Source organism: Anomalospiza imberbis, chromosome 9 (genome assembly GCF_031753505.1).
Source record: "Anomalospiza imberbis isolate Cuckoo-Finch-1a 21T00152 chromosome 9, ASM3175350v1, whole genome shotgun sequence".
Lineage (NCBI taxonomy): Eukaryota > Metazoa > Chordata > Aves > Passeriformes > Viduidae > Anomalospiza > Anomalospiza imberbis.
Window position 1 is genome coordinate 11,106,497 of NC_089689.1, and position 26,529 is coordinate 11,133,025.

Here is a 26,529-nt window from a genome sequence, read left to right on the forward strand (position 1 = left end):
AGAAACCTAGTAACGCTAAAGATTTTCATAAACTGTCTTTCAAACCTGTGAAGGCAAAGGTCAGGTGAGGTGGTGGGTTATTATTATTAATGAATATAGGAACAAGGGGAGATATTAAGGTTTCCTTCAAAACATACAATATTTTAAAGCTGAGTTTCAAGGCATCTTATTTTCCTGAATCTCTAGTATGGGTCACTTGACCCTGGTTTTATTGATTAAACTTTTATTCTTCCCCAATGAATAATTTAAATTATGAGCTGTAGTCTGGCATGATTAGCAGGAGTGAGGAGAGATTTTAAAGTAATACCCTGGATCACTGTATGCTTCTGCTACTGCATTGGATTCCTCTGCATCACTGCACACTGGGCTGAAAACTTTATATACAACTTTGTAAATTGATTGCCAATTCTATTTGGTGAGGGCCTAATAACAGATTTTCACTCTTTGAGGCAGTAGGAGGGTTGTTATGGAGCTGGTTTTGGTTCCCTGATTCTCCAGTCAGTCTCCAACCTTACTGGAGTTTCTAATCTGCACTCATAGTTCAGCTCACCTAACACAGGTGATTCAGCTGTGCTGCAGTAAAGCATCCCCCTGACCTCTACTTTTCCCTGAGTGCAATGTGTCAGTCCTGTTGAATAGGGAAAAGGGCATGGCCCCGTTTGCCTCAAACACTATTGCAGTAACTTATGATATATGACAAGGAATTTTTATATAGTGGGTGTAAGATATGGGAGGATGGATTGTAAGAGAATAGAGATAGTGCTGAAGGCAATCTTGCCCCTGAGGAGTTGCAGCTATACTAATTAGCAAAGAGCAGGAACAGCCCTGCCCTTAATAGGGCACAGCTGGGTCCAATAAAGATGGATGTTATAAAGGAGTGAGTTAGCTGGTTGAGAGGAGAATTGGAGTTGGTTGGCTGTTCTGCTGGGAGGAGCAAGGGTCAGGTGGTCGTGCTAGGGACAGTAAGGGTTAGTGTGTCTGCAAGGGACAGAAAGGGTCAGGTAGATGTGATAGGGACAGGAAGAAGTCAGCCAGCTGTATGGAAGAAAGAAAAGGAATCAGTGTTGCAAGGAGCTGCTTGTGAGAGCTCACAGAGAGAAGGTATGAAAGTTTTACAGTGGAATGATAAACTGATGGTCAGTCAATTGGTGCCAAGCACCGATGCTGATAGTAGGAAAATGCAATAACATGTAAATTTGTAGTTTCATAAAATGATGCAGCACAAAAGGGCAGGATTTGGACTGTGAAGAGTTATTTTAATGTTGCACATAATGGTCATTATACTCTCAATGTTTTCTATCCTCAGTTGCTCTTGTAGGTCCCACTGATATACCAGAGCATTGGTGCGTGAGTCCTAAAAAGAAGTATAGCTCAATATAGTGACTGCATGAATATATTGTATATAAGAGATGTGCAGGTGGCACTGAAAAACAATCTCAGACTGCGAAAGGTGTTCAGAGATATGACTTTTAAATGTTAAAAAAAAAAAAAGACTGACAGCAACAACAAAAGAAAAAACACAAAGCACTTCCCTTCTACTAAGCCATAAACTGCAGCAAAACTCGGGAAAAGGGCCAAAAATAATTATGCCAGTTCTCCAGGAAACAGGTATTTTTAATTACAAAGCTGTATTAGCTGGCTAATAATCCCCAAGGTGAAGGTGTACACAGGAAATTCTGCTGCAGTTGCCAGGCTGCTGCTGCAAAGTCTGTTGTACTCCAGCACCAAAGAGCCTGAAGCCTTGATGCCTTGGGCTTTAGTTTTAGTATTTTTCAGATTCTCTGCTGCCTGGCATGTAACTCTGAAACTTCATATTAGGTGTTAGTAGGTTCTCTTCACAGGGTAGTTAGACAAAACTATCCCTTCCTGGCTAGAGAATCAAGGACAAAAAAAGCATTAACAGTGCAAAGAGAAGGGGGCAAGACAGTGGGTTGAGACTTCATGACCTGGAGCTGTAATTAGACAATTGAGCCCAATATGTAGATGAGCCAAAATGTATAAAAGTGTAAAAACTTGTGACTGGGATCCCATCTTGGATTCAACCTGGGTGTAGCCCTGGCCAGGCTCTTGTGCTGCCCAAGGTGTAGCCCTTTAAGGCCTTTCAATAAATACCTATTTTGTCCATTTAGCTCTGTTCCAGATCAGCCTTTCTAGGCATCAGTCTCAATCCAAATGCTGTTGTCAAAACACTCCTTGGAGTCCTGAAAGCAGCCAGGGCTGTACTCACAGCCTCTTTCCATGCCCCCTTTTATAACGTGCCTTGATGTGGCAGGGATGATCCACTGTTCTCAGCACAGGAAGATCCCTACGTGGTGCTCCCAGTGCCTGTGATGATGTGAGCAGAAAGTGGCGCTGCCGCGAGTTACACGGGAAGGGAGCGCCTTTCTGGAGGTCATGGCATGTGTGCAGGCGCTTGGGCCATGGAGCTAGGAAAGGAGAGAGCACTGCCTGCTGCCTCAGGCATGCTTGGTTTACCAGCCACAAGCAGGAGAAATAATTTCTTGGAACCTAAGTGTTGTTAATAGAGGGAGCACTGCCATATCTTTTTCCTTTTCTTTATTTCAGATGATGACTACATTGGGGTTGGTTATTTACATATGTATTACAGTCTCTGCCCTATGACAAATTCTGTATTTCTTAAATAGTTTATAGAATATGTCCTTCAGAAAAACTTTTGAATATTTTTATTAAACTGTTTTTCTAACATAATAGAAGTATATATTTAATGAAAATATAGTATATTTTCCCTGCAAGCTGTTTAACTTACAGGCATATTTCAGCTATTAGAACTTGGCACTTTCCATATGGATTCAGTTTTAACTCAGTCTTAAACAGCATTTTGTTAAATATTTTTTGGCATTTTTAAAACTAGTTGTTTTGAAATAAAATGTGCCATAGCAGCAAACTGATTTCAAAGTACAGTTATGAGCATAATCCAAATACTAAAATGTTAGAATTGCTCTGAAGATGGCATCAGACAATATGCTTCAATGAAGTCTTTCCTGGGAAGATGAAATGTTTTAAAGAGAAATTGTACCATACTATATTTAAGATAGGACAATCCTACCTCTGTACATCTAAAATTTTGGAGCCTAGAAAAACCAAAGTAATGGCATGTTCATGTCTGCTCACCTTCATATCACCTACAGTATCACACTGTTCCATTTGCATGGTTGTTACTTTAGAACAGATTTCAGAGAATGACATGCATCCATATTTTCATCAAATTGTTGGTCTAATCAATTGTGATCTCAGAGGCTTTTATTTGTATTCCTTGGAAGATTAGATACCCTTGCCAGGTATTCTAGTGTGTGTATGTGGGGAACAGGATTATGCCTTAAGTGGATCACAATCCCAGCTGATGCTGGGCGTTAAAAGTGCAGCACTGAGGAGATCCGAGGTTGTGGTTTTCCAGAAGTGTTCTTCTGGCCACACTGTTGCTGCTGATCCTTCAAAGAATGTTTGGCAGTGCCTGTCAGCTCAGTCTTTTTACAAGTTGCTGTTTGCAGTACTGAAGTCTTAAATCTTTTCTGATGTCTCAGGTTTAGTGGTTTAAAACTTTCTAACAATCATTATCCTTCAGTAATTTTCATAGAAGAAGAGTCTCCATGCTAAATTTCAGAGCAGGTTAATCCCACATCTCCGTTGTGCTGGATAAATTTTACACAGCTATGAACTTGTAACAATATACATATTAATGTACCTTCCTACACCTTGGCAGACCTATAGGACAGTTTATTAACCATCTAGTGAAATAGCAGGAGAACTTCTTTCATTTGGAACCTGGAGGCTGTGAATTGGTGTTCATTTTTTCCAATGATCTGCAGTCACTGAGAAATTACTTAAAGATTAGAAAATGAAGTACCATGCAAAGATAAAAATGTGATTTATGGATTGAATTTGAACTTGTGATATTGGTTGTTATGTATATATAGATTTTTAAAAAGTCTTTTGTGCTATAATGGGCTATAAGTGCATTTGTACATTGAAGCTCTAAAAAGAAATTGATCTATTCTTAAAATTATTTGCTAGTATTTTAATATATCTACATTCATTTAGGCTATAGAAAAGACAAACAAATTCTGTGCAGTTCTTAATGTATTTTAGTAGATGAAACTGAATATCCAAATGCAGCTCTTAAATGCAACTTGGAAGATTTTACAAGGAACAACATAGAATTGAACTTAAAATTGTAACTTCATTTGTAATTAACTCTATATTAACTCTATCTTTTTTTCTATATATTGGATAATTTGAATGCAAAACAAAAAATTCTTGGATTATAGAAATGAAATTCAAATTAAGGCAGTTAAATTTAAAGGATGAGTGTTAATAACTAAAATGTGCTTATTTTTAAGGGGGAAATTGTTTCTGGTGCAATGCTTAGATGTATTTGTGGTAAAGACAACACTTTCTAATTAGAATGCTTGATGTTAAAAACTGAGCAATGCCTGTGGGTTCCCTGTTGTGCCTGGAGACTTGTACCCGTTTCACTGAACATGTGAATTTCTGCTGGTGTCATCTGGTCTTAATAATCCTTCTGCACTTTAGACAGTGTTAATTGGCAGTAGATTCTTTGTCTTGTTCCTTCATGTTAGTCACTTCTGTAAGGAACAAGTAGAGTCATGGATTTTGAGGTAGAAATGAGAAATGTGCATTGTTCTGCATCTGAAGTGTAATTTTGTATAGCTATTATACATTTTATTGAGTCTTTTTTCTGGTATGAATTTCATTCAGAAAAGTTGTGAATCAAATGCAAAGTTTGTTTCACCTGAAGTCTGTCACCTAAGACTGTTTTCAGTCATCGTCAAGTAGTAGATTAAAGATCTGGAATTAGTTTGGGCATTCTTACTGGTTTTGTTTCATGAATATAAGCCTTTTGTCTTGCCATAGTTGGTTGGGTTTTTTTTTTCTTTCTCCTGTAAAATTGTAGAAAAGAATAACAGAATAATTTTTATGTGAATAATTATTATATTTAGATGGAAATATTCTCTGCCAGAAAGTGTTTAGACAGAATTGAAATATTTCAAGGAAAATGATAAATTTTTAAAGTGTGCTACAGGTTAGATGGAATTTCACCTCTTTTTATTTAAAAGAAAAAAAAAAAAATCAGACTATCAAATTAGTTCTGATAATTGCATGTGATTATTAATACTAAAACTGTCTCTTGGTAGCCCCAGATGAAGGTAAAGCTCAAAACTTTCTTGGTAATTACAGACATCTTATAGGTATAGAGCGGTGAGGTTCTTCAGTCCAAAAATTCTCTGTGTCCTTGAGTATCTTTGCTTTTATTGATGGTGATTCTTTTCATATGATGATTAGAGGAAAAAAAAACCAAATCCGAACAAACTCTCTTGCCCAATTTAGGTGCTTTAGATCCTTGAAAATCCTTGATTATTACTTCCTATACTCTTTCTGCTCCTATCTCTGAAATTTTTATGTTCAGATCTGACAGAGCGAATCCAAATTGCACAAACTGAGAACTAAAAACAAAGTACTACAATGGAGTATTGCACTTCTGTCTACCTTTAGGAGCAAAGAACAATTATATTATCTGTTGATTCTCAGAGAGAAGAAACAGGAATGCATCACCATTTGCAGTCTATACATGCTACTGGTTGAAATGACAGAGGGCTTCACATAGCAATAAATTATGGAGAGCTAGAAATCATAAAGTTTTTAGATTCATGGATTTTTAACATTTTTAAAAGTCTAGCTTTTTAAATTAAAAAGTCAGGATGTACTGACATATTTTAATAATGAAACCATTTTTTAAATATAGTAGGGAGGGAGAAAAGATATATCAATATTGTACCAATTTTTTTGGGCCATATATGTATGGACAGTGATTGTATCAGAAGTCAACGTGATTAAGTGATGTAATACACAAGAAAATAAAGTGGGGGAGGGATCTTGATTTATTGTTTCACTATAACAATTTAATTTCCCAAGCCACTAAAAGGTGATGGGGGGGGTGGGGCTGGGTTCTAATGTAACTTTCTAATTTCTGTCTTTGATAACTTTGCACTTCAGTCTGAAAAAAGAATACATGTTAAGACATTGCTGGGGTGAGTTACTGAAACCCTTTTCCACATTCCCACCTGTTTGCCATGGCTCCTGCAGGCCTTCAGAAGACTGGCACTAGTTAGTGAGTCTTAGTTGAGTGTGTAGGAGACTGTAGATTTTAACTTTCTTGTAGAGCATAATTCCTTTGGGAAAAGACTTTAAGGGATTATTCTTGAGGGAGTTTTCTGGCCAAATCGTTTCAGCAGGCTAGAGGCTTTTACAAAACGGATGATGCCCTTTGGGTATGTAATTTTCAGCATTGTTTGTATCTTGCCTCGAGAATTAAAGAGGACAAGCCTAAGGAGAGGCAGTGACTTCAGAGCTTTCTTCTGTGACAGTTAAACCTTCTGTGAACATTTCAGGAAGATTTGGACCCCAATCACAGAGTATCCCCTTCAAGGGCAATTGTGCAAATTTGCTTTATCATCTGAGAGATTAGTTGCTAGGTCTGGTTCCATGAGCTGTGCAATCCTACAGCATGAGCCTCCTTTCTCTTCTCTGCCTTACTTCCCTTCCTGTAAAATCCAAATAGGAACCGCCTAAATAGATAAGATCACTAAGGAAAGTTTCATGTAAGATCAGTAAGGAAAGCTCTCACTCCTTAATTTAAGATTTGTAGTGCTCTAATAAAGGACAAGCAGTTATTAAGTGCTGATATTTAAGTAAATGTAAAGAATATCATTAGAGGAAAGCAGTGAATATAGCATTGCAGAATCAAGGATATGCATCATTAAAATAGGAAACTGTGATGGCATTTGAGGTTAGTGATCTTGGAATTCATGATCAACTTTTGTGGTCCTCTCTTGTTCTGCCTAAATGTTTCCAAAGGGAAGGGATGATGAACTTAAGTATTCTTGAGTGTGTGCCATAAAAAAAATGAGGAGGCCCATGGCAGGGATTGTTTTCTTAGCCAATTACATGAGAAAATATTAATAATATGTTCAAGAAATCTTAGTAATACAATTCCTTGTTTTCTATGTTGCTTAGATATTGGTGGAGCTTTCTAAATATTAGCATATTTCCTGTCACACAGGCCTGACTATTGTCTCTGGGAGAAAGAAAAGCTCTTGTCTTTTCAACAGGATAAGGAGATTAATGTTTATCCATATTCAAGGTGTAGATGTTTTCTGTAATTAGATTTAAAGTGCTCTCTTAGTGAATGATTTTTTTAGTTACAAATGCCCACAGGGCGTTGTGCCTGAGTGGTATCATTTCTCATATCACTTTGGTGGAGCAAGGAAGATAGACCCACTAACATCTCTGGAGCCAGCCATGACTGTGGCCTCATGGTTTTTGCACCATCTTTAGCTGGTAGATAATTTTGATAGCTGCTGCTAATAATCTGCTAATAATAACTTTGGTAGGGTTGATAGTCCTAAAATCTGATCTGAAGAGTTCTTCCTTTCCACAGTTGCAAGTAAGAAAAAGACTGAATGCATTACTAAATTCAAACATTTTATTACCTTAAGTTGTATCCTCACAGTGGGGTAAATCAAATTTCATTACTATTCAGAAATCTGTGCGTAAGCTACATGTGAACAAAGTGGTTAGCGATCATTGTTTTTGTGGTAAGAGAGGGACACAGATAATTTGTATTCATGTTATCAGGACCATTTTCAGGGTTTTCCTCAAAGCAGTAGCAACGAGTGTGCCTGCTGTCTGTTGTGTCAAGCTCTAATATGCTTTCTTATGGTCACTTGTTTTGATTGAAGAGGAATTGCTAGAGCTGAGAGGACAAAATGAATGCTATTACAGGGAGTGTTATAGGCACAGAGAAAAGAACAAAACTTAGTGAGCCCTCAGTACGTGAGGGCTGCCTATTACCTCTGCAGCAGTGCAGTGAGCATCTGTGAGAGCCATTTATAAAGTGTGTGCCTGCGTGGGGCTCTGATGGCACCCTCTGATGATGAGTTAATTGAACGGTGTCAGCCAGGGCACTCCTGGCCCTGGAAAGAGACTGACAGGATGATGGCAGCAGTCACTACTTCATTACTTAGAAACAAAATCAGAGATTCTTCATTTTAAAGGCAGGAGCTGCCAAGCAGTTTAAGAGCAAACGGTTTAATGTGTGGGGGTGGATGAGGTTAGGAGCTTTTATGTGTGAAGAGCTTCACTTCACCGTGTGACGGCATTCCACTCTTGATCTCTCTGTAGCATCCCAGCAGACAGGCCAGTTCTACTGTTTTAACTCTGGTCTTTGATTCTAACCAGCCAAATCTATTCTAATTGTTTAATTAAATTAATTTTTCTCAAGTAAGTCTGTTTTGCCCATTACAGTAATTGGCAAGAGATCTCCCTGTCTTTATCTTGACCCAAAAGGTTTTTCATCTCATTTTCTCTCTGTGCTACTGAGAAGGGGGAGTGATAGAGAGACTGGGTAGCCATGTGGCAGCTAGAGAAGGTCAACAGAGCATCCTATACATTGTAGCTGCCTCAGTCATACCAGTGCTGCTATTCAATGTTCCATTATTGCTTGAAAATTCTGCCTTCTTCAGTGGTCATCTTATAAACAGGATTTATTTCCAGTGTTGGCTATGTTTTTTCCCCCCTACACTTTGCAACCCCGTCCCTCACACCATCCATTAGAAAAAAGAAAGAAAAAGTGTTGAGAAGTGTCACTGCTTTGTTCTATAGGACCATTTGGGATTTGTCTCTTTTTTCACTTGTAGATGGAGTACTCTGGCTAAGGAGTATTTTCCATAGTTAGTGCTTCTCAGAGGAGGATTGTTGTCTAAGAAAAGTAAGAATCACACAAGGTTCATAAGTAAATTTCATCCTCTCACACACACCCCTGAATTAGTGCCTTTTAGCTATAACTCAGTATTTCTCACTTTACAGGTCTTTCATCTCTTTGGTGACAGCAGTTGGTCATCTACAGGACATTTCAGTGATCTGTGTGCTGGGAAGTGCCCGGTCAGGTGAAGACCATCCTGTCAGGTCTGGAATGGGTACTGCCACACTGGATACCTGGGTGCTCAGCCCCTCCATCTCAGATGTACCCATACATGAGGGAAAAATGTCTCCCTTCCTAATCCTCTTTGTCACAGAAGCAGGTTTGGCTGTGAGGTAAGGTCCCAACAACAGGCTGAGATACAGGGAACAGGGCATGGGCAGCAGCCCACAGCCCTCCCTGAATGCTGGCCAGAGGCAGACTGTCCCCACCCAGCTTGTCAGGGATCACAGTTCTGTCTCTATGCCCCTTTGAACTACTGCCAGCTTTTATTGTGTGTAAGCACAATAACAGGAAGAGAGGTCATAGTATATTTTAACATTTTTAATGAAAGAGAACATTGGATGTACAGACTGCAGTCATGGCAGTAGATTTGGCACAGATGTCAATGTAAGTAAAAAACTGAGAAAGGACAAAATGTCTCAAATTCAAAGTTTTAAATGTTCAATGAAGTAAACTTGAAGAAATTTTTGGAAGCAGTGTCCCATAATTCCAGTAAAAAATGGAAGGTCAGATTGCAAGACATGCTTCATCCCCTGCAACAGAGGTATTTTACATATTTTACTACTTATTTCACTCTTTTTATACATGCTAAATTCTTCTGAAAATACAGTTTAGATGGTCTTTGGAGCATGCTCTATAATCTATAGATGGTGAAACAGGAAATTTCTGGAGTGAAAGTTTGAAAAGACTGCTATTACTATCATTTTCAGCAGTAGCGACTGTCAGTATTCAATCTTGGCTTCCTCCAGCTGGCCAATAATAGTTTAGTTTCTTATCAGCTTTTCTATTTTTATAACTTATTGGATTTGGATGTATATTTAAGATTACATGTGATTTTTTTCCATTTTACCTTGCATTCAAGAAGCCATACATTTTTTGTTACTTGTCCAGTTTTTAGGGATTGTTCATTGAATTAGACTTTAGGAAATTACAGCTCATGTAATGACAAAAGGATGGCATAATTCAAATGAGTAGCAGCGTGAGAGGTTTTGAAAAACAATTTTAACTCCCAAATCTGGTGGTTGTTGCTGGTGATTTTTGCTTGCTGCTTCATTTATTTATTTAAGATTAGATTTAATTTTAGATTTGAGGCCCAGATCCAAATGATTCCTTCCATAGCAACTCCAAAATGTTCAGTCTGAAGAGGGCGAGGTATAATAAGAACAAACTTCTAGTGGTATTTGCTTAGGCTGCTTTTCTGTCATCTGCTACTTATCAGCTTTTACCAGAATTTACACTGTTTAATTTCATTTAATGAGTGGTTTTGGTGAGGCCTGGAAGACAGAAGTTATCCCAGTTTCTTTAAGAAACTCATGCACTATTGCTCCCTCTGCTTCCTTTGCCTTTTATAGGAAATAATTTCAAATACTTAATGTCTTGCTATGTGAATGTCTTTCCAAACCTTTGATTATTTTTGGAGCTCCTTCAGTCTTTTAATAACCTTTCTTACATAAAATGACTGGACCAGTGTTTGAAGAAAGAAAATCAGTGATGTATGAAAAGATATGCATGTTTTGATATTACTTCTGTCCTACTCTTGGGACAACCTAACATTTCTTCTATGATTTCTTTACCTTTTGACAGAAACTCTCACTGAGCTGCCCACAATGATAGTTCCACCCCTTTCTTGTGGTGTTTTTATGATAAGAGAATCGTAATTGGTGTAACATAGATTTAAATTTTTCTCCCCATCTGCATTTCTGGACTTGCAGCTTTCACTTCCATTTCCATTGTGTGGTCTCTTCCTGGAAAATGAAGGTTCTATGATATTAAAACTTTTCTCAAGATTACAGAGATGACATCAAAAGGTTTTGTAGAAAGTCTGGCAGGAGAGCTGGTCAGATTGCAGAGTTTCTAGCCAGCCCTCTCAGCAGCAGCACTGCCAGCCTAGCGAGCTGCCATGCAGCTCTTCCCAGACTTTTCAGGCTGTTTTGATCCTCTGAACCTTTCCTTTGAGAGATTGTTGCAATGTTGCAAGTTCCACACCCCCAGGATACCCTGGACAGTTTGTCTGGCTGAGCTGCATGCTGAGCTGCCAACTCCCCTAGGGACCTGCACCTCATGTTGCCACACAGGAGAGAGGCTGACACTTCACCATCACTTACAGCATGTCCAGCAAGGAATACTCCAGCACCAGGAGCTCACTTTCTCAGCCATCTCCACAGTGAATTGCTGACAGGTTTCTGAAAGATGCTTTGAAGTAAAAGAAATCAGGCACTTCAAAGTGATAAACAATTGGCCTTTCGAGAAAAGCAGGTCTTCAGCATCACTGCTGTACACATCTTCAACTTGGTGGGAGGATGTGCCAAATGGACATATTGTCATTGGCTGTTTTGGGTCTGGAGTAAAAAGCTGTTGTCAGGAAGTTTAAATCACTGCTTGTGGTGCTCTTGGTAGTTTTGTAGGGAAATTTCTTCTTTCTTGATAAATGAAAACTAGCTTTCACATGAAACCAATCATCCTTTCACAGGTTTCTTGGAAGTTCAGTCTGGAAACTCATGTGATTGTGTTTCATGCTCTGAGAAATATAAAGTTAGAGAAACTGTTTTACTGATTGTACCTTACTTGATCATGATATGCCATACACTTTGTTTCTCTTAATCGGCCTTGTACGTGTCCACTAGGCTCACAAGTAAAACTCTTTCTTATGTCAATATTGATGTGTTATATGTCACATTTAATTCCATAATTCTATGGATTATTTGCACATTTTTTAAAAACTAGAACACAGTATTCATCGCTTCCCAGTCCTCTGAAACAGTGGCAGTTCACTACAGGTACTGATTGAATTCTGAAGTTACTCTGCCTGTGTGAGAAGATGATGAAGGAACATCTTGCAGTTTTAAAGAAAAAGAGAGTTGCACAAAAGATTTTGAAAGGCAAAGGACTGCTGAGACTCTTGAGATATAATTCACAGGATAGGGCTCTCAACAGAATGATAGTGAGGAAAAGGTTTGCTTAGGGAGAATGCTATGAGTAATATTTGAGAGCCTTATGGGAATAAATGAACAAAACCTTAAATACTTGTGAATAAATATTCTCTGGGGTCTCTTGCTTATTGTGAAGGTATTTTATGTATTTTGTTGTGTAAAAGGCTGAGGTATTTCTGGAAAACAACTATTGGGGAAGGGGAGGTCAGGGGGAGTCATCTACAAAAAAAAAAGAGCAAATGGGCCAGTGTCTGATTTCTGTCTTGCTAAGGCAGGAAGTATAATAGAAATGCATCAGTCCCAGCAGACTTGTGAGAATATCTCCAAAATAGTCAAATATTCCTTATATTAATATATTCCTTAGAGTTATTTGATGCGTATCTTACTTGAATCCTGGAACTGTAGACTCTATGTGGAATTTGTAGTTTTCAAATGACTGGGATAATGTGGAAAGTTACGTACATTTTTGAGGAAAAAGCTGGCATTCTTGGTGGCATTTTAATCCTAGGCATGGAGTTATTTAGTTAAGGAAATTATTTTTGACCTTCTTTCTCTCTGCTTTTACTTTATGCTGTCAAGTTACAAAATTCAGCAGGGTACATCATGCAGGCAGCAATGGTTGATATAACAATGAAGAAACCTATTGAATATATTTAATTGGTGCCAATTCAAGGAAACCAGAAAAAATTGCTGTACAACTGCTGTGTGAATTGGCTGGTTCTAAACTAGCTTTAGGTGAATGTAATTAACATCACTGCCATGTTTTTTGTGATTGATTTTTTATAAGGTTGTGAACTAGAAAAATGAAAATAAAAGAAACATTCTACTGTATTTCATACTACCTTGAAAATCAGGTCCAACAGTTTACAAGTCAAATAGTTGTATGACTAGGGCTTATTATCCTCCACACATCCCATATTTTAATAGATTTGATTTTTTGGAGATAAATGTCTTGTGTCACATATGTAGCACAAAGCATAACACAATATAATGCAATTTCATCAAGGATCTTTTGTAACTGCTTATTACACATGGCTGTGCATGATAGATAGAAACAATAAAAAAGTAAATGAAAAATATTCAAGTCAAACAATGTTAGCTTCCGAAATGTTGATTTTTTTCCAATATGTCCAAATCTGAACACTCAGAGAACGTCAATCTCTTCAGGAATGCATTAGGAACTGTGGGATAGAATTGATAAAGAGCTTACTTTCCACAGATTTGAAATCAATAGTGGGGACTTTAAGGAAGACAACTGCTGGCTGCTGCATGGGGTGTGAGGAACACTTCTGAGTGCCTGGAGCAAGGTCATCATATTTATCAATTCTTGCTTTTCATTTTGGTTGTTTTATTGAGACAGTGTTAGGAGAGCAGTTACAAAGTGTCTCTTTAAATTAGTGAAAATACATTATCTAAAAATGGTATAATTTAAGAATCAGTAAGTCATAAAAACTAATTAAGAAAATAATTTATCATATAATAATTTAGGGTTTTTGTTTCAGAACTAAACTCCAACTGTACTGCTGGATAGCTGCCTGATATGTGCTTTGATGTGGTTGGACTGTAGTAAGCCTTCATTCATTCACAAAACTAAGTTATACAAATATAATTTTAAAATGTACCTGTTATCCCTTTGTAACCTGGGCTTCTAAGTCGCAGTAGTTCACAAAATACTGTTGTGTACAGATGAACAACTTCACTTTCTGCAGTCTCTGGTAACAGAGACCCTCAAATAAACTGGATTGGTTTTGGTTACTATACTTTCATCTCATCTTATCCCACCTAGTGCTGGGGAACCCTTTCTTTCCCTTTATACAGAACTATGAAATACCTGGGAAAATCTTAAAATGAGGAAACAGATGCTGAAAAACTGAAGTGGCTTTTCACACTTCTGTAAAGCTCTGTCCCTTATCACTGAGCCATGCAGGCTGCAAAGTACCGTCAGGCGTCTCTAGTCCACCACCCTGCACAAAGCAGGTCCAAGCATTGTCCAGCCAGGCTTTTGGTACCTACAGGACAGGAGCTGCACTGCCTTTCTAAGAGATGTGTTCCCAGAATGTGACATCCTCCTTGTGAAAATGTTTGCTTACAAATCAAGATTTCCTATGTTGTACCTGATGTCTGTTGTTGTTCATCCTACTGATGTGCACTTCTGTTCTTTCTGTGGCCCTTGACAGTATTGGGGCAATTAATTCTCTTACTATATCCTCCTTTGCTGTCATTTAGCTCAGTTTTGTTTTTTTCCAGCAGCAATAAGAAAAATTTATTTTGTCTTTAAAAACTACTACTACTACCTCCAGTGCTTGGAATATGTTCTTTGCATTGACAGATATTTAATATCACAGGTCAAAATGGCAAAGCCATTGCCAATTCTGATTCCAAGATGCAGGGTAATATTTAACAAATTTTCAGTGTAAGTGACAAACTCCAAACAATATTCTATATGGCAGCCTAATATACAGACCCCTTGTGACTATTTCTAGCAGCACATTTTTTTATAGCTTTTTGGGATTTTTTATTTATTTTTCTCTTTTTTTTTTCTGGCATTGTAAGATATCTGGCTCACCATCATATTAAGGTTTACTTAATGTTGTCTATTCATGGGGCATGTTAATTTCTAACTTGGTGATTGTTGCCCTGATTTTAAAAGTGTTAAGTTTTCTTTTACAGTTCTTTTGAAAGTTTTAAAGTTCTCATAAAACTTCTTTAGCCTACTGATAATGTTTACATATTTGAGAGTCAGAATTCCCACACAATTTCATGTATAAATAGAATAGTTTACATATTTCTGTGTGGGTGGAGAGAAATGATTGATCTTTGGACCAGTGTGGTTGGAGAGGCGGTAATTCCATCCTCCAATCCACGGTCACCTTTGGAATTCTGTAAATACCAGATGTTTAAATAAAACTGGGTCTTTCTCTTTTGAATGTACCAAGCTTCTGTGTACTCATTTCGTGTCCAATAGTGACAGGTGATCTTCTTCACTGTGGCTTCCAATTCCTGTAGACATTCTTAGCATTAATATGTGGTGTTCCTAAATCAGTGACAAGAGGAAGACCATGCTGACCTGGCCCCATTTCTCATGCCTTATCTCCTGGGGTGTAAGAGCTCAGGGATATAATTTGATATCTCTTTCTGATTTTGATTATAAATACAAGAGAACTTGTTATGTTCTCTCAGGCTCCCAAGTTTTCTGTGAAGGTGAGTACAAGGTGATGGGTGCTCACTAGAATTGCCACCTGCTAGATCTTAATTGAGAACCACAGCTAAGGTCATAACTAATTCATGTTAGCTACAGCTCAAATCAGCGGAGGACTTGTGCTCATAGACAATATTTTTAATTGGTTGCTGAATTACTTGTTTGCTGTGGGAAACTCCCATTTTCTTCCATTTCTGGTGCAATGTAGTTATTATATAACCACAAAGCACTGGCTCCCTTATTCTTTTGGAGACTCTGCCTGTTAAAGGCTAGTGACAGCTTTCCATCTTTGGGGTTTTGCAGTTTGGTGGGTTTTTTTTAATTGTTTGCTTGATTTTGGTTGCTTGTTTTGCTAATCATCTATTTAAAACATGTGATCATTTTTATTGTATAAAGTTAAATAAAATTGACTGGTTAGAACCGTAGCACCTGGATTCCTGTTTTAGTTTGACTATTTGCATTCTATGAGCAGATTGGGTTTTTTTTGCTGCTGTTTCCATTGCTCTTGTTAATTCTGCTGCTTTGGGCCATGTTAAATTTGCTTTTGCCAGGAATCTCTCATTTATAACAGAGCATTCATTCTCTCAGTATGTCCTCTAGGACATTTCTAAATGGGCAGTATTCTGTTAGTCTGTTACATACACAGTTATAGTATCATGCAACTGTAATGTCATATTGCCTTTTCCTATAATAAAATATTTTACAATGGTGTTTGGTTTAGTATGTTACTCTTTTACAATTATTTGTACATGTCCTGAGGTTTTATCTCCTGGTTTCTGAGACTGCTACAAACTGCATAAGACAGGGTAAGTTTAACCCGTTATATATTTAGGAGAATTATGTGTAATCTTACATGTGAAAAAACATTGGCCCAGGGTTTCTATATATTGCTGCCATTTTCTGCATTGAACTGTTCATTTTTCCTACAAACTGCCACTCTTAATTTTTTTTGGTTTCATTAGTATTTATATTAAAGAAACCTTTAGTTTTAGAAAGCAAATTGTACTTACATCAATGAAAAAACCTCTTGCTCTATTTCAGCAACATGAAAACAATAGAGGAAAAACACTGTGTAATTAAACAGTAAACAGTGATGAAAATGGAGAACTGCTACATTATGTCTTGCTTTTAGTTAATTTCCTGAGATGCTATCTGTTAACTCTCTGTAATAGTTTATTCTGGGCACCAAAGGGTTGATGTCCAGTGTGCCTTTGAAGGAGGTAGATATGCTTAAAATATTTTTTAAATGATCATTTTCCATCGCTAATTGCAATTTGAAAGAGTAAACATATAATTGATTTGGTTTTGAAATTATTGCTTTTGTAGATAATTTGATAGTATATATGTATTTCATATGTCTTTTTTCAGCATGAACCAGAAACTTACCCTGTAGGAATTGTATGTCTATTTATTTTCTCTTCTGCAAAAGCCATTTAGGTAAGATTTCAGCTTTTTTGAAGCAGTTGATGTTTTCTTTGTATGCTGAGTGCCACACATCAGTTTGCTTGAAGCTTTGAATGTCCATAGTTTTATTTTATAGGACAGTATCAGGCATGAGCTGTGGAATATACTGCATTTAAGTCTGCCAACACATAGACTCTAGAGCAGATAAACCATTAGCAAAGCCACCAGCTTGGTGGCCAAATGCAGTCCCATGAGTGACAGCAGATGAGATTCAAATACGACCTGTACAGCTTACAAATTCTTACAGCTCTTACTGTAGACAGCAGCTAAAACCCAAGCATGCTAAAGGAACTTTGTGCAATAAGAACTTTTTTGCATGCAAAACTTAATATATGGTTTCCTTGTTCATCCAAAATTAATGATGAAATATTCATTTGCTGTAATGGTGTGACGCAGGAGTCTGCCCAGATGTCCTGGTTCTGGCCAGGACAGGGTTAATTTTTTTCAGTTGCCAGGAGAGGGCACAGCTGGGACACAGAGATTATTCTGTACCTCCTCATGGAATTGCTGGGGGAACAGAGATTATTCTATACCACCTCATGGGATTGCTGGGGGCAGAAGGAAAGGGATTTGCTGCCAGGGAAAAGGAGTTCCTGCCAGGAAAGAAAAGGTGGCAGCTGGAGCAGTCTGGTCTTTGTTTGTTCTCAGGGCCTTTATGTGTACATTGTTTTCCTTTCTTATATATTTTATTATTGTGTTGTTACTATTCATTTTCTTATCTCATTTCTCTTTTCAATAAATCATCCTTATCTCAACCTGTGATCTTTGCCTTTTGTGCCTCCATCTGGAGTGGGGTGGGAGGGGAAGCAATTGCCTGGCTTTAGTGTGAATACTAAATTGGAGAATACCATTCCTAAACCATGACACCAGATTGAACTGTCTTCTCTGAATGTCGAAGGGGAGACTGAAATCCTGGCTTTGGCCAGGCAAATTTCTGATGTGTCACCTTTCCAGTAAATCAAACCGTTTCATTATCAACATCTCTTCTGGCTCCCCATCTCTCTTCTATCTCATTTCTCTCTCCACCTTACATTTTGACTTTTAAAAAATTATTCCTAATTAATAATTAGAACATTTTAACTATTACAAATTTACTCTATTTTAATGATTTTTTTTCTGAGTTTAGTTATGCTTTCTATCATCAACTTCCACATGTGACTCTTCAAATGACAAAGAGGAAAAAAGGTCCTCAGACTTTATAAAACTATATTTAAGTACCTTAACAGTACTTAAACTCTTTTTACACAAATTGCTTTTTACATTAATTTCCAGTATTTATAGACATCAATAATTTTATTTGCATTAGGGATAAGGAGAAAAGAGATTCTGAAAATTATGTAGATTGATGGGTACTTCAGATCTGGCAAATATAACCTGATTAGAACTCCAGGGGAGCACAACAGAGCCACTACATTTGGTTTCAGGTAAACACATATCTGAAGAGGAAAATTATTTTGGTATTTGCCTGAGACCTTTTTTTTAGAGCCTGATGCAGTCAGGCACCCAACTACTGTTGTATTTCCAAAGAAATCAAGTTCCTATATCCCTTAGTCTTCTTTCACAATTCTAATCTATTTTGGGTGTATCTTTTATCTAGTCATAGATAATATATACTGTCCAAATATAAGAGGAAATGCTCAATTCATTTATTATTTATTAGAAATATTTAACTATTTAAATGATAAAATTACAAAAGATCCAATCTAAGCCAAAGCCAGCCTGTCGCTTAGACCCTTGTATGGGAAAAACCATTTCAAGTTATTTATATTTTATATTTCTCTACTCAGCAGGTTTTGAGGGCTAAATGTTTTGGTGATTTACATGCAATAAACCTGGGCTCTTTTCCAGGATCTCCCAAAGGCCGTTTTAGTGACCTTTGGCAAGTTCATGGCAAATAAATAATGGGATTGAACCTAATTTCCTTTACAAAGGAGAGCACAGTGGCTATAAGTATAAATGTTTATATACTCATCTGAGATACTGCAGTAAAAGAGTCCTGTCGACCACAAGCCAGCATTATTTATTGGAGTGGCTAAGATTGAATGATGAAAATGCTAACACTATCTACTCAATCTGCATACTTGTTAGTGTGTCATAAACACAACACTTCCCATCAAATGCACTCTTCCTGATATGAATCAAGTGTTTTTATTACAGTGCTCTGCACTATTCATCAGTCTGACTCCCTGGCCTTAACTGCCAAATACAAAATGCTTGTTGATTTTCAAGGATGTCACCACATAGCCATGTGCTTTTGGTTAGAGTAATGGGCTATCAGAAAAACACATACAAAAAATAATTACAAACATTTAAAACTGAATTCGGGTATTTGTACCAGCAATACAATTCAGGTACCTGCTTCTGCAATCAGTGGGAATGCCCTAGTTCTATACATGGAATTTAGACTTTAATTCATTGTTAGAAATGAACCAAAATATTAATAGAGAATCCCTATGTGATACTGTTAGTTTCACTATCAGACATGGGATGGTCTGTTGCACTTGAAGTTTTTATCCTTCCCTATGCATAGCGCAACACCTGTGTTTTCTGTATTTCTGTGTTTAAAATGCTGAACATTTTGGATAGGCAATCCATGCCAATACAGGAAGCCGTTATTGCTTAACAATTTATAGATCAACAAGAAATTGCATTCTAAATCTTGGATTCTTGGATTTGTAAACCTTCCTGAAGACAATAATCAGTCCAGATGACAAATGAAGCTCAAGATAGGCAGTTTGCAAGTTTTAGAAGAGAGACCAAGACTCCTTGACAATCTGGAAAAAAAACCCATTCACTTGAAGAATTCTATCAGAAAGCAAAAATTCGTGTTTCATTGGCTTAGTTACTGTAATTTTTGCTTAATTAATCCCTGTGTCAGTCCCACGCTCTCGTAAGGGGTTATGTCCAGTGCTATATGCCAAGTGTTAAACAATCAGTGATCTTCACCTTGAGAAAAATCTCAAAAAGTGTGTTATGTGTGGGAGGTGCAAAAAGTCAAGGTTTGAAATACAGAAGCAGCTGTAAACATCACACTTCCCTAGGTGTTTTGTGATGATAGGAAACCTGATGTACTGTGAGATTGTTGTATAGAAGGTTACAGTATTGTGGAAGGTCTATTTATGTTTACTGCAAACACATTTAATTGGGTACACAGAAGAAAATTGGAGATGTTGAACAGATGTGAGAATTGTTGTGCATTTTGTGCTCTAATTGAAGAAAAATGGTACCAATGAGATCTATTTTTGATGGAATTTCTCTTTTCTTGTATGAAATTAAGATTCTTGTGAAGACAGAGACATTAGATTCTCCTTTAGAACTAACCTTATGTAAAATGAGAAGGGTAATCTTTTGCTCTTGGTACAAAGCAAGACCTTGATAAGACATAAATAATTTCAGAATTTCCCAGTGACTGTGAGCAAATTACTGATGCTCCCTGAGGCTGTTTTACTTGACTAGCAGGAAAATATTAAGTTTTCTATCTCTACTATTGCAAAATTCATCTGTTGAAAAAGCTTTTTGTTGTTATTATTGCAGTAAAAGGGGATTGTACCCTCTGTTAGAGGTTGTGCAGCAGCAAAGGGAGAAGTGAGCAAATTAATGTCTAGAAAAATATGGATAGGGTTTCATTTAGATGATTTAAAGCCCATGTTTTCACATTTCCTTATATTTCTTTCCCAACTTGAATCCCAGGTATGTACAGCAATGCCTTGGTGAAGCATTTTGTTTAATACTTCAGGGACACAGAGAAGAGACATTGTAGCTCACAAGCTGTTTAGCTCCAAAGCTGACCTATAACCACACTGCTGGCACCAATACTGCTGCTACCAAAAAGACTTGTAAATGTTGTAAATGCCAAAGAAGAACTGGGGCTTTTTTTAAGAGACAGTTCTGGGGGAAAGACAAAACCATCTAAATATTTCAGTTAATCTTAATCATACATTGGTTTTTTTGTATTTTTTTTCCCCACTGAGAAGTCTGGGTGATACTGGTAGAGAACCATAGGTGAACACAATCAAAAATCTGTTTATACTTTTTATTCTTTAGCAATTTTTAGGTGGTCTCTCTATGTATGGCTCTATGATTCATTCTTGTTTGAAAAACACCCAGAATTTCAAATTGGATTGGACTTGGTCTGTCTCCCTGCTTTTTGTGGGTTTTTTTTTTTTTTTTTTTTTTTTTTTTTTTTTTTTTGACAATATAGTTTAAAGGAATAAGCCTGGAAATGCTGACATAAATTTGTTTCAGTTTGGTACTACGCAAGAAACAATTCTGTGGAAGAGGATTTCCAATCTGAGAAATGGGCATTGCAACATCTGTTTTGTACAGCAGCCTATGTGGGTTAACTAATGAACTCTGAAAAAAATTATTACTGAGTTTTTGAATAAAAGTTCTATATGCACAATAACTGCAGAAATGTTAGAGTAACTGCAGTTTTAAATCCCAGACTGAGGATTGACAAAAAAACCAAAAACAGAAGAAGAAGACCTGCTTAGCATTTCAAACATCCTCTGAAATGTGAGGGCACAGAATGACCTGGAGGATGCCTGATTTTTAGAAGAAAACTGGTGATTCATTTGTATAGCATCAAAGTTCCTCTTGGTATGTATTAAAACTGGTCTTCTCTTATAAGTTTGGGAAATAGTCAAAATAATTCAGTTCCTCTAAAGTGACAAAGGAATAAAATCAAGGACATCCATAGCAGTACTTTAGTTGTTTTTATTCTTACAGTGGTGCAAACAGAAACTGTGAAGCCATTTGCAGTCCGTGCTCATGTGTGTCATTTCCCAAGAGAACAGACATCTGAAGGGTTTGATTTTAAAACACCATTTAGATGAGAATTATCTGTTGGTTTAAGGTCATAGCTTTTGGTTTTAGTTTTCTTCTTATGGGAAACAGAATGTAAGTGGCCAATGAAAAAGCTCTGTTCTTCCTTGCAGAGAAGAACTGCTCTGCCTATGCTGTGGGGTCGATAGCTTGACTGTGTTTGTTTTATTATATATATTTTTATTTAATCACTGCGTTGGTTTTTAATCTTTTATTGGTTCTTTTCCAGACAGTGCTTTGGAGCTGCTTATTAGCTCTATCCCTGTAATCCTAGATTTTTGCTGTTAAACTGTTAAAAGGAAATTTAACTTTAAGACTTGTGGGAATGCAGGTTGGCTACAACTGTGTTATCTGTCCAGCTGGCTATATGCTCCTGTATCCTAGTGGACAATTGCAAATTGAGAAAGGTGGATTAGGAGAGCTGCTGGACAGCAAGTGTTGTTCACAGCATGCAGAGTGAGCATTTTATTTACATGCAGTTCTGATGGCAACTGGGTGTGTCTGATGTCAGGACAACACACAGGAAAGGCACCATACAGCAGGCACTGGGTATCTGTCTGGTGGATGGGATGGGGTCATCTATGGAATTTCTTAATTTACTGTTAATTTTTTGATTGCTGAATTGAGATTCTGCCATAAACATTCTCTATTCAGTTTGCATTTTAGTTCAGATTGCAAGTGAAAATAATCCCACTACCTTTTAATTCCATGAAAAAGGAACTAACTGTTAAAAATTGTAGTGGCACACTGAATAGATAAATTCCACTGGGAAAAAGGAAAAATTATTCCCTCAGGGCCTTTGTCATGGGAAGCCTTTAAAAGGAAAATGCATGTAAGAAAAAAGTAGATCTGAGTGATTTTGAAGGTGGCTTTGCCAAATGTTAATGAGAGACTATGGCTGGAATCTTTTCAAAGGATGTGGAGAAGCAAACTTGTGCTTCTTTTGGTGTTAATCTTCATACTGTGGTGCTGATTAACTAGGGTCACCTGAGTAAGACAACCAGGAGCAGTTCTCATCTCATAGAGGGTCTGTACTCACCAGGACTTTGTAACTCTGCATAAATTTGAGTCCTCTTTGGCTCAGTGCTAAACATGAATGTGCTGGCACCAACCCCAACACCACAATTCAGTGGGGCAGGAAGTGTTGCTGCTGCTGAGAACTTTGAAGTGAACAAGTGAAGAAGAGCCAGAGCTACCACTCAACATACAGAATTCAGATACCGTTGGCTGTGTTAAAACATTGAGCTGATCTTTGAGCATTTTCAGCTCTAAGAGTTAGTTGAGTAAGTTAGTTAAGCAATACATTTTTTTTATTGATGCTTTTTTGTCTCTCCCAATAAAAAGGCAACTCTTGAAACTTAGACACCTAGAATGGGCTAAGAAGATCTCCTGCTAAGGAGGTTTAAGTTGAGCTGCTGTGCAGTAAGGCACGTGACTATAGAAACTGCTGACAAAGGTGGATATTACCAGTATGATAGGGGCTGGTAGGACAAATCTTATCTTGACTGACTTCTTTGTTGTCACGGACACACTGCAATTAGTACCTGAGTTAGCTGCTTTAAAACTGGCTCAGGTGTGTCAGTGGTGTTGCAGTTTCTGCAAAGTTTTGGTCTAGCCTGGAAGTGAATAGAAAAGGGATCTTGTATGGTAGAGAAGTGGTGGTTCCAAAGCTGCAAATGTTCTCCTTTCCTCCTCATGTTACCTCTGATATTACTGGTTTAATATGGAGAAATGCTTTTATTGTAAAACACCCTAGGGCACTCTTAAACTAAGGTCTTTCCTATGGGATATTACTTACATTAGAGATTGGAGAATATTCTTGATGGAAGAGTACTTTTTGGATACTTTATTCCCCATGATTCTCTTATTGCACCAAATCTGACCATAAACATTCTGGGAGAAATGTACTGTAAATATTTGTATTTATTAATGCAAATCAAAATCACACAGCTAAATCCTCATGTACTGGACTAAATATTTACTCTTCTGTGTAGATTTTAAGTGTATTCAAGGACAGAACAACCATTCTCCATGTTCATAAAAGTAAAAGATGCCATTCAAGAATTATGGACATTTTCTTATTATTGAGTAGGAGAGTTGGAAACTAATATAAAATATAAGAGTGGGTTCTAAAAGGTAAATATTGTGTGTCTTGAAATATTTTAATGATCATGATATAGCACTGTTAATTTCTTGGCTATCAATTAATTTAGCAAACCTCTAGGAAGCCCCTTATACCTAAGTACCACGTGTTAAAAACCATTCAGCTTCCTGGAACGGCCCCTGCTTAGAGTTAACAGTCTAGTGAGCCCAAATGGACAAAAATGTAGGATATCAAATGGACTTAGATGAAGTAGAGTTTCTGGCAAAGGTCATAGAGCTGCTTAGGTGAGCTACAAGTGTGCTTATTCTTCCTTGGTCCCCATCCTAATACACAGCCCCAGCCAGCCACACTTTGCCTGAGGCTGCTCAGAGCTTCCGGTTTAGACCATAGGAAATTGCTTGGGAGAAGAATCAGTGACACGGTTACATGGCTCCTAGATTTACTCTGACTCTAATTCTGGCTTCCAAAATGGTGCAGGAAGGTCCATACCTTTCATCATGTCCATGTGTCTGTCCTTTATGAAAAGGTGTGAGGAGAAGTGTCTGCACCAGCCCAGGGGCTGCAGCCTGAACCGTGAGAGCACATCAGCAGGGGCAGCTTAGTGCCCCACAGAGCTGAGAGAGACCTGATCATCTGCCAGGAGCTGGGACACCAGCTACCCCAACCCAGCAGGTCACCCTGCACCCCAAAGGAGGGTATCCAATATCGATATAGCCTGTACAGGAATTTCTTTTGCTTTGGTGCTATTTTGAATGTGACAGTGGGAAAACCTCATCAAACTTTCCCCAGAGTGAGACTTTAATTCCCTCTGTCATAGTCTATCCTGCCTGCTCTTGATGGGCCAAATCAGTGCTATTGTGTTTAAAGATAAATGGCAGAGCTTGGCATACACCTGTGCTAGCAAATGTGTCTGCTGCAACTTTAGAAAAAGTGACATAAGGACGAGTAATGACAAGACTGAAGTAGATTAAATGTGGAATACCTTGCTGAGCTACAGCTCACTAAGGCCAAAACTCTGTCTGTGATTTACTATGCCAGGAAAATAACTTATAGTTTAGACTTGTTTTTCTCTTCTTTTTGAGACCCAGGAAGGCTAATACTTTTATAATAACTGTTTATAGAATGTCTGACTTCATGATCCTGACCTAAGCACTGAACAGGAGACCACTACAGGAAATTTATGCCTCAAACCAGCATAGTATCTCCAACTATTATTGAATTGTAGCACTACAATATAGCTCATAATAAAGCTTGTAACAGTGGTGAGTTCTTTGCAGCTCTTTCTCTTTAAAATCTCCTGATACACTTTTAAATCAATTTCTAACAGGGAAACATTTTTTTCCCAGGGCAGTAAATAAAACAGTAATGGAGAGAAGACTCCTCTCCTGCCCCACTGTGCCTGAGCAATCCAAGAATTTCAATAGATCAGGACTCCGTCTCTTCCCCTTTTAGGGAGAGGATGGCTGGGGATATACTCGGTGGTGGCCTTGTCCACCACACAAATCCTTCTCTGGGCTAGATGACCCAGACTTAGAGTGCACACAAATATTTATAACTCTCAGAAGTGCCCTTACCACCCATCCTGACATGGATAGTAGAGCTCTCTTTTGTGCCACTGGATGGTTTTTTTGTCAGTTAAAACATACACAGGAAAAGATTATATAATTAACAAATATTTAATTTTATAGTTACATGGGATTTTTTCCTTTAATAGCAAACTGGTAGCTGGCTTAAATGAAACCAGTAGTGAGAAAACCTGGGAATAGAAAGAAATTCATATTCATCTTCAATTTCTCTGTTTTGGTACTATCTTTTAAATAAGCAATAGTTTAATATTTGTATCTCTGTATCTGAAGCAACACATAAAAAGAAATAACAACAAAAACCTCATATGCCACCTGTACATCTGCAGTAACATTGAGCTAGTTTGTTAATAATGAGAGTAGCTTGAAGGGTTTGGAGAGGTAAATTGTATTGCTCGGTAAGTGAAAAGTGATGGGTTCTATTTTTATGATCTGACTTGCTCTGAATCAGGGAAAAACTCTGATCTGTTTTAACAAGATAGACTACAGATGTAATGTAAATAAGCTACATTTCTTATTTGTATAAGGTTCGCTCTCTGTAAGAAATTTAAAGACCACATTTCTCCTTTATTATGTTGTAGCAGTTGCTTACCAGGATTGTAATTTTTTCTAATGATAAATAAAAATGAAGAAATTAAAGCTAGGCATATTTATTAAAGGGAAGAAGGTTGCTCAGTGCAGATTAAATTTTTAGAGGATTTTGATGTTGCCTTTTAAGAGCATGCACAGATAATAATTCTGAACCTTACAGTTCAGTTAGGACTGATTGGTAGAGAGCATATTCTACCTCCAGTGCAGTATCCTAAAAATTAAGTTGCTGCCAAACTTTGCAAAATCCCATTGCAAATCATGAAGCTGTTAAGCTTTCTCATAATCGATTTATTTTTCACATTTGAAGAATGCCCCTGTCTCAAAAATGGATGAATTACTTTCCTAAAACTATTTTTAAATGACATTCAGAGGGAGAATTTAATCTCAGATATTTAAAGTGTAGCATAAAGAGAGCAACTGCAAGATATTTACATTGAGAAGTGCTTTCTTACATTAACTATGAGTATTTCTGTGGGCTCTATCTATATTGAAAATGACATAAATAAAAAAGTAAATGCCATTCTCTTTTTTCTTTTTTGTTCCTTTTAAAATGCTCCTTCAAATAGGATTAATTTAAGTTGTTTCCATAAGAAAACTGGGCTATCATACTGATGATTTAATGGATAAATGTCTGTTTAAAAAGATTAATTTTACCCTGGGACTTCACTGAAGACTCTGGCTCGTGGTGCTCTGCAATAGTATAGTATATTTCACAGCTGTGGGCTTTGATGGAGGGCAGCCTGCCCTCTGCTCCAGAGAATGCCTCTCAGGGGAATGTTCCCCATAGTACTTTAGATGATAACCACTTCCAGAAA

General features: G+C 37.4%; 1 long non-coding RNA gene across 2 annotated transcripts in view; it reads left to right on the forward strand.

The window, feature by feature from the left end:
• LOC137479296 (uncharacterized) overlaps window positions 1-26,529 on the forward strand; it is a 91,954-nt gene that overhangs the window by 38,016 nt on the left and 27,409 nt on the right. The window contains exon 6 of one of the 2 annotated variants that reach the window (XR_011002144.1): window positions 8,905-9,132. The exons of the other annotated variant lie outside the window; for it this stretch is intronic. This is a non-coding gene — a long non-coding RNA (uncharacterized lncRNA). The remainder of the gene's footprint in view (window positions 1-8,904; window positions 9,133-26,529) is intronic. 2 annotated transcript variants of the gene reach the window in all.